An 18205-nucleotide genomic window follows, 5' to 3' on the forward strand; every position below is an offset into this window, starting at 1 on the left:
CAGATCGAAGATCTTGCGCATCGGACTTTTTTAAAAATAGATAGCAATGATAAATGGTGTGACTAAAAAGTGATCAAGAATAAGTGACATAAGAAAACGTGTGTGACAAAGTATTCTAACCTGTTATAAAGAGAAGAGGGCGCCAAACATCACTTTACATGATGTTAAATTTAGTTGAGAAAAGCAACGACCAGCAAAACGATTATAACATGCTGCGTCATTCTTCACCAAAAGATCGATGTCACGAAATGTTCGTCCATTGTCGTTGGAGCGTTCGCTGTGTCTTCCTGAGATGCGCCTGTCCCCGGCGGTGGCCGATTTGGTACTGCCCGTAGACCGGAGCCGGTCTATCTTCTTGCCAGAGTTCAGTGTTTCCATACTGCAGAATGATCTTGAAATGTAGCGGGCAGTAAGGAACTGCTACATTGTACTGTCATCCGCGTAGCAATGAATCGGTGCACATGTCAAAAGGTCATTGATGTGCAACAAAAACAAAGTCGGAGACAGAACCGATCCCTGTGGGACGCCAGCATTTATGGAGTGCGAGGAAGAGGTGAAACCGTCAGCAACCGCCTGAATCGACCTATCCCTTAAAAGTCAGTAATCCACGTACACAGGGATGCGGGAAGTCCATAAGAATGTAATTTGTTGACAAGTCCTCGGTGCCAAACCCGGTCAAAGGCCTTGGATATGTCTAGTGTAACCGTTTGGGTCTCACCGTGACGTTCCAGGCACCGCCCCCAAACATGCGTCACATACGCGAGAAGATCACCGCACGAGCGGTTCCGCCGGAATCCGTATTGACGGTCGTTGATAATTTTGTTATTCTCCAGGTATGTGAGCAGTTTGTCGTTGATCACACGTTCCATCACTTTGGACAGAACTGATGTGATCGCTATGGGGCGGTAGTTGGCCGGGTTGGAGCGGTCACCTTTCTTGGGAATAGGGTGAATGACCGCTTTTTTCCAACCAGAGGGCACAGTGCCACACTTCAGGGACATTTTGAAGAGCTTTGTCAAAACTGGAACTATTTCCGCAGCACACCTCTGCAATACCAGGGCAGGTATTCCATCAGGTCCACTAGCTTTGTTAACATCGAGCCCCCATATGACGTGGAGTACATCCCGATGCCGGATCCTCAGCTCTTTCATATAGAAGCCGCAGTAGTGAGGAACCAACGGCGGAACAGCACCTCCGTCGTCGAGGGTCGAGTTTTCCGCAAACATTTTCCCTAATAGGTTAGCCTTTTCGGTGGCGGTGTTTGCTAGTGAGCCGTCAGGTCTGGTAAGAGGTGGTAAACTGGGTTTGCAAAAATTTCGACCTTTTGAGCCCGCAAGCGACCAGAATGCTCTGCTGCCATGCGGGCAGGCAGCCAGCTTTTTGCTGATCTGCAGGTCGTGTTCGAATTTTGACCTATTAATGATTCACTTGCATTCCTTTGCCAATTTGTTGTATGCTGATCTGCTTTCGGGCGTTCGAGATGTGTTGTAGGCTCGGTAAGCCGCGTTTTTTCGTCGAACTGCTTCGAAGCATTGTCGACTAAACCACGGCTTTGAGCCCACACCAGTTTCTTTAGTAGTCGATTGTATGAAGCCATCCATCGCCGATTTGATGACTTCAAAAATCTCCTGGGCACATCTTGAAGGGTCCGAAGTCCGAAAACAAACAGCTGACCACGGAAAAGCGTTGAAATGAGCCCGCATACCGAACCAATCTGCTGACCTATAGTGCCACATTTTTCTCCTCAGCCTCTCATTGGTTGGTCTGAGGCTAACGGGGATTGATGTCGTCACTAGGCAGTGGTCGGATGATCCCAGAGGCGCTGTGACGTCAATCTTATAACCGTGTGGCACAGTAGTTAAGAATATGTCTAACAGATTGGAGCGGTGAGTCTGGACATCAGGAACCCTTGTAGGCTCCTGAACCAATTGCTCTAATCCGTAGCAAATGGCAAAGGATTCCGCCTGTCGGCCAGCTGAGTCCGTTGGGCCTGAGAACTTCAACCACGGTTTGTTATGAACATTGAAGTCCCCCAGAACAACAAACTCGGCCGAAGGGTAGCGGGGCAAGAGACCATCAATAGTATCGCTCAAATGTTTGAAGAGTTCGGAAGTGTCTGATTCGCTATGGTTCGGTGAGCGGTATAGACATGCGTAGAATCTTGCCGTACTGGCAAGATTGACGCGCACCCACATTACGTCGAATCTGGAGTTTTCCAGACTCAATAGTCGTACACAGTTGACGTCAGCTCGACTATAGAGGCAGACTCCTCCTTTGAGTCGGAATTTGCTTGCGACGGTAAAGCCCGGGCAGTCCAGATAGGAGGAGTCTGGCGGCTCGGCCATCTGAGTTTCGGATAGGAAAAGAAGGTTGGGACGTTGGGACAAAAGATGGTGATGGACGGAATTTAAATTATGTGTTTATGATATGTTTAGTATATTATAGTATTATATGTTTAGTTCACAAACTTTGGTTAACCCGATAAATATGTTTATTTCAGAGCTTGATAACATCTTACCAGGTACCAGCGGTGTGTTCCTTCTGCCAAAAAGATCATGGAGGATTATAGAGGTATAAATCTGTCCTATGTTACTTGAAAAGGAATAGTATGATATGTTTAGTTCGGACAGTTCGGGTTAGTTAGGACAAGTCGACTGTCAAACGCTCTACATAAAAATCTAAAAAAAACATCACCAAAATCACTGTAATAAAACCAAAAAAGTGTCAAACTCTACTCACAGTGTCATCGCTGCGTTTCGCGCTGCTAATATAAATGTGATAAACAAATTAAGTATAAAATAATCGAAATAGTCAAGTGATAAAATAGTGAAAGTAAAACTGCAATCGTGTGTATTACGGTGAAACCTAAAGGTCTAAAAATTACTCTGTGGCTACCCATACTGATAAGTGAAAAGTGAACACCTATTTAAGTTTTAAGATTGTATCTAAGTGAAATTTAGGAGCATTTTATCAGTGTCCATAATTACTTTGACATTAAACAAAATTCAAAACAATATACCTATCTCGCTATTGGTCAAAAGTGAGGTCGCTTTGTGCTAAAATTTTGCGGAAAACTATTATTTAGGCGTTGAGGATTATTAACCACAATGTTTAACTGTGAAGGTTGCCTCAACCCAATAAATAAAGATGAGTATATGTTCACGTGTACCAAGTGCAAAATAACATTTCACAATAATTGCCTCAATATCTCTGATTCCAAATACAAAAAAATGGCAGAAAAAAATAAAACTTCTTGGAAATGCTCAAAATGCCTAATCAGACCAGGATCACCGTCTACATCCTCGGCTGCAAATACCGATGATGATGATATTCTCTTTATTCGTCTGACCAAACATTTTGACCAAAAGGTCACTGAACTTAAAAAAATGTTCGAAGACGAAATTAAGGAACTGAAGAGAAGCAACGAATTTATAAGTAATCAATATGAAGATCTGTTATCAAATTTTAAAGTACTACAAGACCTACAAAAAGATACACAATCCTTACGTGAAATAAATACTAAGAATGACTTAAGAATTTCAAGCCTGGAAACCAGACTAGCCACTATGGAACAAAATAATCTCTGCGACTGTGTGGAAATGGCGGGTGTTGAATTGCGGCCGGGAGAACAACCAGCTGAAGCCGTTCTTCGGGTAGCCAATTCCCTTGGTATGCCATTGTTGCAGCAGGATCTACGCCTTGTGACCAGGACCCAGGACCGCAGAACTAACGCCCCCGATAAACTGCAAGTAAATTTCTACAACCAGAAAACGAGAGATATGGTCTCATCTTTCAAAAATACAGCCAAAATACTTAACCCAAAATCACCTATTTATCTTAGTGAGGTGCTTACGCCTCATTATAAGGAATTGCTGTGGAAAGCAAAACAAAAGGCTAAAGAAACAAAATTCGAATTTGTGTGGTTTAAAGCCAATAAATTACTTATTCGTAAGGGTCCGGGGGAAAAAATCATTCAAATCAAACATGAAAGTGACATTAATAAAATGGTATTGTAGATTTTTAATTCTAGAGAAAACCCTTATTGTAATGGATATTATTAAAAATGGACTGTATTACCAATTATAGGACGTCAAATCCTAAATTCTGTAAAAATGTACTACAAACACACTCATCCTCTCTTCAAATCTTACAGCAAAATATTAGATCAATTTCCAAGAATTTTGACGAATTCTTGCTACAACTTGATAATATTGGAACCTCTTTTCATATAATTATTCTTACTGAATGCTGGATACCAAAACATTATGCTCCTAAAATTTTTAAAGGGTATGATCACTACAGCACTTCAATACATACTAAACAAAATGATGGAGTTGTTGTCTATACCAGAACTGACCTGATTGGTTTATCTGTCAAGGAAATCCAAGTCAGCGGTGCAAACTGTTTACAAATAACTCTCAATAATGACACATGTATCTTAGCAATATACCGTTCTCCATCCTCTTATAATATTTCACCATTCCTAAAATCAATTAATAACTGTTTAACTGAATTATGTAATATTAAAAATTGTATTATTGCTGGTGACCTCAACATAAATATTCTGCCAACAAACGAACATTCTCAGTGCCAAGAATACTTAAATACGCTCACATACCATGGATTCCAAAGCACCATAAACACTCCCACATGTGCTACATTAGACTCCATTTCATGCATTGACCACATCATGGTCAAATCCAACTGCCCAGTTATATCTATTGTATATGAATCTACACATACCGACCACTACACCACTATTCTTTCCATACAAACATTCAACAGAAAAGACAAACATAAAAACACAACAAATATGAAAAAAATCATTCAAATCAATTATGATTGTGTTCGTCAATCTCTGATGAGTAAATCGTGGTCAGAATTACTTAACACTACAAATCCAGAAGACGCCTGGACGTACTTTATCAATTACTTACAGACTACCATTAACGAACATACAAACATAATTATAAAACATATACCAAATAATATTTTACCAATTAAGCCATGGATTAACCACACTATTATTAAATCTATCCGTAAACGTAACAAACTCCACAAAAACGTTATTAACAATCCTTATGATATACAACTTCGAAACTTTTATAAAAGATATAGAAAAATTTGTACCCAAATAATAAGAAAGGCTAAAGAGATATATTACAAACAGAAAATAGAAAACTGTAATAATGATCCTAAAAAACTTTGGAAAACACTTAAAGAAGCCACTCACTCTCAACCTAATCCTACGAATGACTTAAAACAACTAAAAGTGAATGATAAAATATTTAGTTTTTCTAGTAATCCCGATATTATTGTTAATCATGCAAATAAATACTTCTCAAAAATAGGTGAACAACTCGCAAAAAATATCGATGTAAACCATACCAACTCCAGTTCACTAAGCTGTAATACAAATTTGCCCAACAACTTGCATTTTAGTCTAAAACAAATTTCAAAAGAAGATACTAGATTGATCATAAACTCATTAAAAAACTCGTCTTCAACTGGCTTGGACGATATATCAAATATTGCCTTAAAAAAACTTGTATCAGAAATAACCACTCCCTTAACATATCTTATTAACCTGAGCATCCTAAAAGGCCGATTCCCTGACAAACTAAAACACGGAATCATAATCCCAATACATAAAGGAGGCTCTAGAGCGGACATAACTAACTATCGTCCAATTACATTACTAAATTCACTATCTAAAGTCTTTGAAAAAACTATTAATAATCAACTAATCGAATACCTTGAACAAAATAACATACTATCACTCAACCAGTTTAGATTCAGGAAAAATAAAGGCACCTCCGAGGCCTTGGCAACAGTTACCGATTTTCTAAATGAAAACTTAGACAAGGGATCAAAATGCATATCAATATTCTTAGACCTGTGCAAAGCATTCGATACTATCTCTCACTCTAAACTTTTACAAAAACTATCTAATATTGGTATAAATGGTGATGAACTTACTATTATTAGCGATTACCTGTCAAACCGAAAGCAAAGTGTGAAAATCAACAACTTCAATAGCAATCAATTACCAATTAACTACGGCGTGCCTCAAGGAAGTGTTTTAGGTCCTACCCTGTTCTTAATATACATAAATGAATTATGTAATCTTCAAATAGATGCCAAAATTGTAAGTTTCGCTGATGATACGATTCTCCTCTTCAAATCAAGCAATTGGAATGATGTATACATAAAAGCTAACAGGGGCATAACTGTGGTTAAAAGATGGTTAAACAATAATACACTAACAATGAATGTGACCAAAACTAAATACATTGAATTTAGTATTAATCCTTCCTTAAGAAACCCAGAAAATCAAATTAAAATATGTGCTTGCAACCTGAAAAATACGATAATATGTGATTGCCCTTATTTAGAACAGGTAACTAAAATTAAATACTTAGGTATTATTTTTGACAGCAATTTAAAGTGGAAACAACATATAACCACTACAGCAAACAAACTTAGAAAATTCATTTACTTTTTTAGACAAACTCGCAACTTTCTCAACCTAAGCCAGCTCAAAACAATCTACTATGCACTTTGTCAATCTTTAATAGAATATGGTATCATAGCATGGGGAGGAGCAAACGCTGCCGCCATTGATCCAATATCTAAAGCTCAGAAACTTATAATAAAGATTATCCTCAAACTACCAATCACAAGCAATTCGGATGAAATCTTTAGGAAAATCTGTGTTATGGACATTAGGCAACTTTATGCCAAAAACATACTAACATACCTCTTCAAACACAAAACTACTTTTGACAATATCCAAACTGCTCGTGATACTAGAACCAAAGGACATAATTTCTTACAAATCCCTTTCGCTAAAACAACTTTTGGCCAGAGAAATTTTAGATATTTTGCAACAAGGCTATATAATGCTCTCCCACTAGCCATTAGACTGAAAGAATATTTTTTGAAATACAAAACAGATATCAAGTCTTGGATCATCAGCCAAGACAGATCCATGATCAAAAATTTTATAAAAATCCCTACATAAGTATGTACTCCAACTAGATGCTGATTAACAAATTTATCATTTATTATTATTATTTATTATTTTGTATCTTTTTCACAATGTCATTTAATGTAATGAAATATTTTATGTATCAAAAAATATGAAAACATTAATTCATGTATCAAATACGTCTGTCTCGACACAGGTTTATCCTAGTGAGACAGACTTCGAAAAAAAAAACCTGTAAAAAAACTTTATATTGATAATAAAAAAATAAAAAAAAATAAAAAAGTTCACGAACTTTGGTTAACCCGATAAATATGTTTATTTCAGAGCTTGATAACATCTTACCGGGTACTTGATATTGAAATTTTGCCTGTTGAATACATTACTGCCATTGAAACGAGATTATAAAGGTGAAGGGCATGATTACCTCAGGAAAGGTTGTAACATAAGTGTAGTAAATAAAAGAGAGGAGAAAATGAATTCCAAAATACAACATTTATTTCTACATCTTTTAAATAACATGAGAACTCTTTTAATTAATTGTAACGATTTGAAACTACTCGCCCCGTTGTCAAGCGCTTGGAAGAACTAATTAACTCAAGAAGCGTGCAATTGTGAACACAGCCACGGCCGGGTACTTAATCATAGACATCTGAGATTGCAAGCCAGTTCTAGGGAATTCGGACAACTGTCAGGACGTACGTCACGGAACAGATTCCAGAGAGATTTGCGCCGTTAAAAACGTGAGCGATTGTCATCATGCTAATTAGATTTTACAAAATGGTTTACTTTAAATAATATAAATTTGTTCTTCACAAGATATTTGGGAAGAGCTGGCGCCCTATATAATCAAGCAGGATTAATATTTGAGATGTGAAACTTATCCTTTTAATTTTTACTACCCGCAGATTAACATTTTAGTATTGTATCTTCGCATCACTAGTCAGATTTTGTTTAACGATCTGAACATGCCCTGATCTTAATAATGAACGTAGAGTCTCTTGCTATTTAACTTGATATTAATGTAATTTAATAGATGAGTATTTTGATAATTAAACTCAATAAATTTTGTTCTCAGCATTCACGCAATTCTTTGATTTCTGATTCCCTTATTTAATATTGTGCAACACATGAGTTTTATGTTTACACACTTTTCAGAAATTACACACCAATAAATCTCGGTACATTTGGCCTCCCAACGTGGTTTAAACCTAGTGATGTGTTATTTTGGAGGGTAGGATGTAAATTTGTGCTCAATGTTTTTTAGTGTAGTTAAAAATCTCAAGTGTTAATCTTGCTAATTTGTGAATTTATGATGACAGTCGCTCGCGGTTTTGATGCTCCGGGGATCTGTTTCGTGATGATATTCCATTAAATAATCATTCTACAAGTTTTATATATTTGAGTGTCCCCTCTAGAACTCTAGCGCTCTGCGTTTTTCACTGTTTATTGACTTACAGTATGCTGTAATCAAATTTTTTTTTTGGTACGAGGCAAGATTATTGTCGTCGGGTATATTTGATACATGTGCTAATTATTTATTTCATACCTACATAGCATAGTTTCTTCACGTCATGTCGGAACCGCAAATTGTTACGAGGAGTCAGGCCAAGATTCAGGATTCTGTGACAATGCTGAATAAAAATGAAGCTTCGCCGGAGGGACAGGCGGAAACGCAATCCTCTTCCTGCAAGCCATTCCCCGTGCACAAATGGAATCTGGTTTTTGACGGATCCACATGCGTACGCAATTTCATAGAACGTGTAGAAGAACTAGCAGATTCTCGTGGTGTAAGTACCAATAATCTATTTTCTAGCGCGATTGAATTTTTCACAGGCGATGCTTTGAACTGGTTCAGGGTGAACCGTTTTACTTTTAATTCATGGTCAGAGATTGTTGCGGGTTTGAAGGAGGAGTTCGAACTCTTGGACCATGAGAAACGTCTTGTAGCTCAGTTAAGAACTACATGTCAAAAACCCAAAGAAAACCTGGGTTCATTTATAACTACAGTCTTACTATTGAATAATCGCCTCTCTAAGAAATTGCCGGAAGAGGAAATATTAGAAATTCTAATGTGTAATATGTTGCCAAGATACATACATAAACTTTCTCTTACAGAGGTGACTAATATTACTGCTCTAAAGAAATTTGGAAAAATGATAGAATTGGCAGATAGTCGCACGGATACTAGAAACCATCCTGCAAATTCAAATTCTTACAATTCCAAAGCCAATAATTCTGCCAACAATACTCCATCTAATATTAATAACAGGGAGGCTTCTCGCAATAATAACAATTATAATCATAATGTCAAAAGAAATCAAAGGTATTTTTATAACAATAATCAAAGCGCTCAAAACGGGAATTTCAGAGAACCAGTGAGATGTTTCCGCTGTGGTCAACCTGGTGTAAAGACTCCTGACTGCAGATGCAAGAACCGAAAAACTAGCAGCCCGGGTTACCTGTGCAGTGGGCGAGGAGACATCTTCATCTACTGTGCCGTGTGACCCGGAGTGGTCTAATTGGCTTGCTGTCGTGGAGAAATTCTACCAGGACCTTAGAACGTCAAAGGCGGAGAGAGCGGGTAATGATGGCCGTCCTCACATATCATTTCAGGTTCGAAATACTAAATTTTCTGGTTTGCTAGATTCAGGTTCTCACCTTTCTATTTTGGGAAATAACTTTCACACACATTTGGTGAGATTAGGATTTAGTTTGGCGATTTTAAAAAGAAAATTTTCTATAACTTCTGCGACAGGTCACTCAGTACAATGTACACAACAGATAACAGTTCCGGTGCTGTATAAAAACATTGTCAAATATTTTACTTTTGTAGTTATGCCTGAGATCACTTCAAATGTAATTCTAGGTATAGACTTTTGGCAACATTTTAATATTTGTCCGGAAATTTGCAAATATATATCACCACGGGAATCAAAATCTGAGCCGAAATCAGTCACAGAGATAAAAGGATTAGAAAACAGCTTAAATTTATCGAATAGACAGAAGCATGAGCTTAAATGCGTTATAGACGAATTTAAAGATATCTCGGGAGACAGGTTAGGTAAAACCGATTTGGAATATCACGTCATTGACACAGGGGATGCTCAACCGGTAAAACAAAGATATTACCCAGTTTCACCACACTTGCTACCGGCGGTACATAAAGAATTAGATAGAATGTTAGAGTTAGGAGTCGTGGAACCAAGTCATAGTGCGTGGAACAGTCCGATCTTACTTGTTCCCAAGAAGGATGGGTCATTTAGGTTATGTTTGGACAGTAGAACTTTAAACTCGCTGTCGAAAAAAGACAGTTTTCCTATTCCTTATGTTTCAAGCATACTAGATTCCTTAGGCGGTGCTAAATACCTGTCTACTATTGACTTGACAGCAGCTTTCTGGCAAATTCCTTTGGAGGAAAACTCTAAAGAGAAGACGGCTTTTACTGTTCCGAAACGAGGATTATTCCATTTTGCTAGAATGCCATTCGGTCTTCATGGAGCGAGCTCTAGAATGATGCGCTTAATGGATAAAATATTTGGACCTGAATTTGAGGGCAAAGTATTTTATTACTTAGATGATATAATAATTATAAGCACTTCATTTGAGGAACACATGTCTCTTTTGAGGAAAGTTCGACAAAAACTTTCTGATGCGGGTCTAACTATCAATATGGACAAATCTGTTTTTTGTAGAGACTCGTTAAAGTTTCTGGGTTATGTCGTCGATAGTCAAGGTTTAAGAACCGATCCAGATAAAGTTAAAGCCATAGTGGATTTTCCTATACCGAACTCGCAAAAAAGCTTAAGACGTTTTATAGGCATATTATCTTGGTATAAAAGGTTTATTTGTAACTTTTCCATAATAGCAGCTCCGTTACATAATTTAACAAGAAAGGAATTTACGGGAAACAAATTTAAATGGAACAGTCAGGCAGATATAGCTTTTAAAAAACTTAAAGATATTTTAGTGAGCGCACCTGTTTTAGCTTGTCCTAACTTTGAAAAACCTTTCATCATATCATGCGACGCATCCAACACCGGGATAGGGGCGGTCCTGACGCAGGTAGACGATTCGGGTAGAGAACACCCTATATCATTTATTAGTAGGTCTCTGAGTGCTCAAGAGAGAAATCATTCAACTACAGAGAAAGAGCTAAATGCAATGATTTTTGCTCTGGAAAAATTTAGGGCTTACATAGAAGGTTCTGTCATACCGGTTAAAATAATAACAGATCATTACAGTCTAAAATGGTTAGTGAATATTAAATCTCCTACAGGCAGATTAGCAAGATGGGCTGTCAGGTTACAGCAATACAATTTTATTATAGAACACCGTAAAGGAAAAGATAATATAGTACCTGACGCATTATCACGTGATCCCGTAGAATTAGCTGTAGTAGGACAAACTTCACCAACCAAAGAATCGTGGTACGATAAAATGTGTAGAAATGTTCTAGCTTTTCCAAATAAATTTCATGCTTGGAAAGTTGATAATGGAGTATTGTACAAACACATACAGAGTATGGAAGCGCTACACAGAGTGTATGACTGGAAAGAAGTGGTACCTAAAGAGTCTAGGAAAGATATAATAACACAATATCATGTACCTCCTTCGTGTGCTCATTTTGGTATTATGAAGACTTTGAATAGAATTAGTCAGAAATATTACTGGCCGAAGATGGCGGCCGACGTAAAATCATTCATTAGCAAATGTCACACTTGCTTGGGTCATAAGAGTACGAATCAGTTACCACCAGGTCTAATGGGTGATCCCAAATTGGTTCAACGTCCTTGGCAAATGATTGCCACAGATTTATTAGGTCCTTTCCCCAGCTCCTACAAAAAAGGCCATACATATTTGTTAGTAATCTCTGACTTCTTTACAAAATACTCTAAACTTTTCCCATTAAGAAAAGCTACTGGAAAGAATATTGTTGAGATCATGGAAAATGAGATATTTTACAAGTTTGGGGTGCCTGATACAATAATTCTGGATAATGGTCCCCAATATATTTCAAAAGACATGAAAGCGTTAGTTAGCAAGTTTCATATAAGACACCTCTTTTACAACTGTAGATACCATCCGCAAAATAATCCGGTTGAAAGGATTAACAGAGTGTTAGTGTCTGCTATTAGCTCGTACGTCGGTGGTGATCATCGGAGATGGGCAGATTGTCTACATGAAATTGAACTAGCTATTAACACGGCAGTACATGAGGTAACCGGATATACTCCCTTTTTCTTGAACTTTGGTAGGGAAATTATTATTTCAGGAAACGACTACAAGTCTTCAGACTTCAACCCCGAAGATATCAGATTTGCCGCACGGGATTCTTGGGCTTCGGATTTGGACGAATTGAACGATATTTTTTCACAGGTTCGTACGTCTCTAAGGCAGTCGTATGAAAAGAACAAAACTCAGTATAATCTACGTCGTAGGGACATACAATATGAAATTGGTGACATCGTTTGGCGCCGATCGTTCGTTCTTTCAGACGCTAGTAAGTATTTTTCAGCGAAATTAGCTCCCAAGTTTATTCGCAGCAAAATCATTAAGAAATTGTCTCCAGTTGCTTACATTTTAGCTGATTTAAATGGAAAACCTGTGGGAACCTTTCACATTAAGGATATAATCAAACATGAAATCTCAGATTAACGTCGTGTAGGTCAGGAGGGTATTTTAATTATTTTATATACTTTTGTTTCCATTATGCGCAATAGTGGAAGCGATTAAAAGATTCCATTTAACGTGAGAGCATGACTAAAACTTATGTTCTCACATTGAATGCAATTTTATATTTGTTTATGATGTTATTTTGTTTGTCCGTGTCCAGGTATTACTAATATATGTATTTTGCTATTTTTATACTTGTTCAGTGTGCAAGGGTGACATACCCTTACCCTTACGCATTGAATGTGTGCATATGAATGTACATAATACTAAATTTTGTAAATTTATATATTCAAGTCATCAAATATTAAGTTTGGATGTGTATGAGTACATTGTACATCCGTTTGGGATTTTGATGATTTTCATATGTACTTTTATAATATTCATTTTGAAATGGTTATGTAATTAACTGTTTTCAAGATGCGCTTGCTAGTCCGGAATGGTGGGCGTATCTTCAAGATAGTTTATAGTAGAATACGGTTGGGTTTTGTGTTTCGTTGTCTTGTTCTGTTTCTTTGTCTTGTTCTGTTTCATTATGCTATTATTAATAAGTTTTTTATGCCCTTTGGGGATGTTACATACTATAAGCTGGAGAAATAGTGCATTTTCAATTGCATGTGGTACAATACCGAGCCTATATTTATCAAATTATTAATGTTAATTTGGGTTATCCCATTCATTAATCTATAGTATCAAATGAGTATGTATATTCCTTGCAGGATCTGCTGGATATTGGTTACAATTTTCTTATAATAGATTAAATGATTTATAGTTAGTACTATTTATTATGTTGCTTTGAGTTAGAAGGCAAACCGAAGAGTTCATTAAGAATCTTTGGCATTGGGTTACTATTTTCATCACATGATAGCAATCAGATGCTTAGAATATCTATTTAGTAACTTTAGGAAGTTATGAAACCCTGCCAACGGTTTTCTATGTAATTTCTTTTGGTAGTGCTTATTTTATCCATTTGGGTTTTTTTTTCTTTTTGGATTCACATTTTATGTTGTTTTTTATCTTTACAAATTAGAATAAAAATAAATATAAATTAATTAAATAGAGAGATTTGAAATCCTCAACACAAAAAAAATGCATGTGGCATATGCCAACGTCGGTTTACTTTTAATTTTATTTTAAAGATAATAAAGCTTCCTTCTTCGGGTTGCGGGGGCCATTCTTGAGCTCGGAATGACCTCAACAAGTCGAACTAGCATTCGATAATTCAATCAATACCTTGTTCTTGATCGAATCATGGAATGTTAATTGGTTCTTTATTCTTAGAGATTTACAAAATAGAATAAGAATAATTCAATCTTACTGCTAATTTCATCATCGGATTACATTTTAACTGAAAATTTAAATTTTGATTTATACTATACTACAATGGGGTATTACAGAATTTGTTTATTCACAAGCTAATTTATGTCTCAAATTTTATCAATATCAAAAACAAAACTTATTTTCACTCAGATCTATAGGAAAGATAATAATGTTCATCTTCATATAGAAATCTTAATATCTATTTCACAGTTAACAGCTTAAATTTTTAAACTTTGAAATAACTTGTTAGTAAAATTATAATAAAATTTATTTATAAAGATATTTAAAATATCATTCTATTTTAGAGGAGTGACATCTAGGTGGGCTGTTTTGAAACTTCAATTTATAACTTTATAACTAAACAATCAGTTCTAACTTAAATTTTTTTTCTAATTTTCATCAGTAAACCATTTTATAGTATAGCTTAGTCTTCGCAACATCAAGAATTAACATCAACGTTAAATCGCAATCATCACTACAAATTCAAGACCTTAACATATACTGCCCGGTGGAATTCATTGCTGCTTTTGGCCAAAACAATTACAATCTACATGGAAGGAAGAACTTCATATTCATATGGACATCTTTATACAAAATGGACCTGTCATCTGCACTGGACAATATCAAGAAGACTATCAAAATTGAACTTCAACTTTCTTCTTCTACATTGATCTTCGGCTTTCATCTGTACACTCTTTGGATGCTCATCCCAGCAGTTTCAAAATTCATCATGGCCAGATTAGGAGGAGGAGTTTCGCCTTCATACAATCACCAAACAAACCTCTAAGCTGATAATCACCACTTCTGCCTTCAAGACCTGGACCCTGTACGTGACCTTCATATTGGATACAAATTACCTGGTTTCAAGGATACATTCTGAAATCAATTCTTCCAGAGCATATCACCTATTGGCATGATCAGCAAGCTTCCTGTCTTGAGATGTGTAAAGGCGCCAGGAGGGCCTCAAATTTCCTTGGAAATTTTTTTTTGGAGGGAAGGGAGTAATGTAACGATTTGAAACTACTCGCCCCGTTGTCAAGCGCTTGGAAGAACTAATTAACTCAAGAAGCGTGCAATTGTGAACACAGCCACGGCCGGGTACTTAATCATAGACATCTGAGATTGCAAGCCAGTTCTAGGGAATTCGGACAACTGTCAGGACGTACGTCACGGAACAGATTCCAGAGAGATTTGCGCCGTTAAAAACGTGAGCGATTGTCATCATGCTAATTAGATTTTACAAAATGGTTTACTTTAAATAATATAAATTTGTTCTTCACAAGATATTTGGGAAGAGCTGGCGCCCTATATAATCAAGCAGGATTAATATTTGAGATGTGAAACTTATCCTTTTAATTTTTACTACCCGCAGATTAACATTTTAGTATTGTATCTTCGCATCACTAGTCAGATTTTGTTTAACGATCTGAACATGCCCTGATCTTAATAATGAACGTAGAGTCTCTTGCTATTTAACTTGATATTAATGTAATTTAATAGATGAGTATTTTGATAATTAAACTCAATAAATTTTGTTCTCAGCATTCACGCAATTCTTTGATTTCTGATTCCCTTATTTAATATTGTGCAACACATGAGTTTTATGTTTACACACTTTTCAGAAATTACACACCAATAAATCTCGGTACATAATGACAAATATCTCAGGCGTGTGCATCAGCCGAAGGTTGAATGCACGATTGGAAATTTAAACAATTGCATCGAGAGCGACAAATGGATGGTGACATTTAATATTTAACTAACCTGATGATACAAGCGATGCCGTAGGCAAAGCTAATATTTATATGCAGAACGATGGATGACCAAAGGCAAAATACTAAACTGCGGCGTCATCATCGTTCGTAAATGGTGTCGGCTCATGGCATGGTTCGTGTCTCCTCTCTGTTCACAACGTCCCGGAAGCGCAGCCTGTTGAATACTGGCGGCTCAAGGTGGCCGTCCTGACCGCAAGCCCGTCCGTGTCATCTTGTCGCGAAGTTGACATCCTTCAAAATAGCCGTAAACTAAAGATGGGCACTGATTATAGCTGAGACTCTGTAGCGGGCAGGAAATGACTGCTACAATGCCCCCTCAGCCAAAGGACTTATGGCTATAAGTCTGAGGTTCGCCTGACACCTCCTGACAAGTTCGATACACCCTCCAGCAGCAGAAATGTGTGGTGCGGATTAGGCGGGTAGTAAGCGGCTTCAGCATTGAAAAATTTCCGTATCCAAATATTTCCCTGAAGTTCAGTAAGGTCTGGAGCGGTTGAAACTCCGAAGAATGCAGCATAGATATGAAGACGGAGGCGTAAGGTCCGAAAGTCTTCAGTTGACCCAACATGGAGATGACGAGAGAAGAGAGTGGTCCGGATGTCTTTAGTTGACGTAGTATGGAGATGACGAGAGAAGAGTGTGGTCCAGATGTCTTCAGTTGACGTAGTATGGAGAAGTTTCCTTGATGGTTGAAGAAGTCTAATCCTAACCAACCCTTGGTCACCGTTGAAATAAATAAAAAGAAATATTGAGCAAATTGGCAGGCCCTTATCGAAGAAAGAGTGTAAATAAAAGAATCATTTATTTATTTATTTATTATTGGATAATTTGTATAGCGCCGCTTTTGTGAGATATCACCTCAGGGGCGCTTTACAGTTGATGCAGGTATTACAGAAAATATAAATATTACAAAAATAGAGTGAAGTTAAGTTAAGTAAAATGAAGTATAGGAACAGGTGACACGAAGATAGAAGATGGAGACTCTGCAGCAAGAATCCTAGGTGGTGAGGAAACTGGGCCAGCTGCTGCAGCGAGAGAGTCCACCGCGTCCACCAACAGTGCCAGCACGAGGTTCGTCATCCGTCCAGGTATGTGTCTGCTGCTAATAAAGCGCTGACACACTATCCTCTCACAGATACTAGACCTTGGCAGCACCGCTGTGACGTTCTACGAAGATAGAAGATGGAGGCTCTGCAGCAAGAATCCTAAGTGGTGAAGGAACTGGACCAGCTGCTGCAGTAAGAGAGTCCACCGCGTCCAACAACAGCGTCCAGGTATGTATCTGCTGCTAATAAAGCGCTGACACCTCACATAGATAAGAGACCCTGGCAGCACCGCTGTGACGTTAGGCAAGTCCATCATTTATCTCCATGTAATCCTGTTCCTGGTAATTGTTGAAGTGGTGCGTTCTGTCCGCAATAAAAAGCAACGGTTGGGGTAATAAACCCTGGGCTTAGTAAAAAAACTTGCACGGTCCAAACACAAAAGATTTAATAGTAATAGCTTATAAAACAAGCTTAAAAAAGTTGAGCAAAACTTGCAACAGAGTTGTGATTAGGTAAAATGAACAATGTATAAATATATGACAAGTCAAAACCACCCAAAGTGTCTACGTGGCAGCTAGAAATTATTTTAAAATTTCCTATGAAATAATTTTATATGAATTTAAATCTCCGCGAAAAATGACGGAACAACATTCCAGTGAAAAATTGATTAAAAAAAATCCAGACATTAAACCAAACTGAAGATCAGTAGGTAATAGTTAGCTCATCTCGACACAGATGGCAGTAATGTATTTAAACTGATTCTCAAAGTTATGTACAAGAAAAAATTTACATATCCTACACAGTTACTTTATAAAGAATGTAATATCATGAATTTAAAACAACTATTTATCCTACAAACGTTATGCAGATTTTTTAACAATATTAGTTCTGCGAAAAGAACGCAACAAATTCGTACTACAAGAATTGGCTTTGGTCTGAACTTTATGGCAATTCACCCTAAATCCTCATTTGGGCAGAGACATTATTTGTACCAGGCTCCACTTTTATTTAATAGCCTTCCAGATCACATTAAATCGTCAAATTCCTTGTGTACATTTAAAAAGAATGTTAAATTATTTCTGCCATCCGAGGATTTCCAACATATTCTTTCATCTTTGTCCTTTTAAATTGTGGCATAATATTTTGAATAAGTTAATTTTTTCATCCTTTTCTTTTTTTAATGTAAATTTTTTTTTTCTCTTTCTTTCTTCTCTGTTTAAAAAAAATAATAATAGTTTGTTACATTTTTATTGCAATTAAATATCATGGTCACCCTACATGTTTACAGCATTATATTGCAATGAATAGGCTGATAGGTACCATGTAGGTATCCAATTCGCAGAAACGTCAATGTAACAATATTGTTATCTTAATATTTGAATTATTTTTTTTCAATATTTGTA

The sequence above is a fragment of the Hesperophylax consimilis genome, chromosome 2 (genome assembly GCF_061612785.1).
Source record: "Hesperophylax consimilis isolate HC1 chromosome 2, BYU_Hcon_1.0, whole genome shotgun sequence".
NCBI lineage: Eukaryota > Metazoa > Arthropoda > Insecta > Trichoptera > Limnephilidae > Hesperophylax > Hesperophylax consimilis.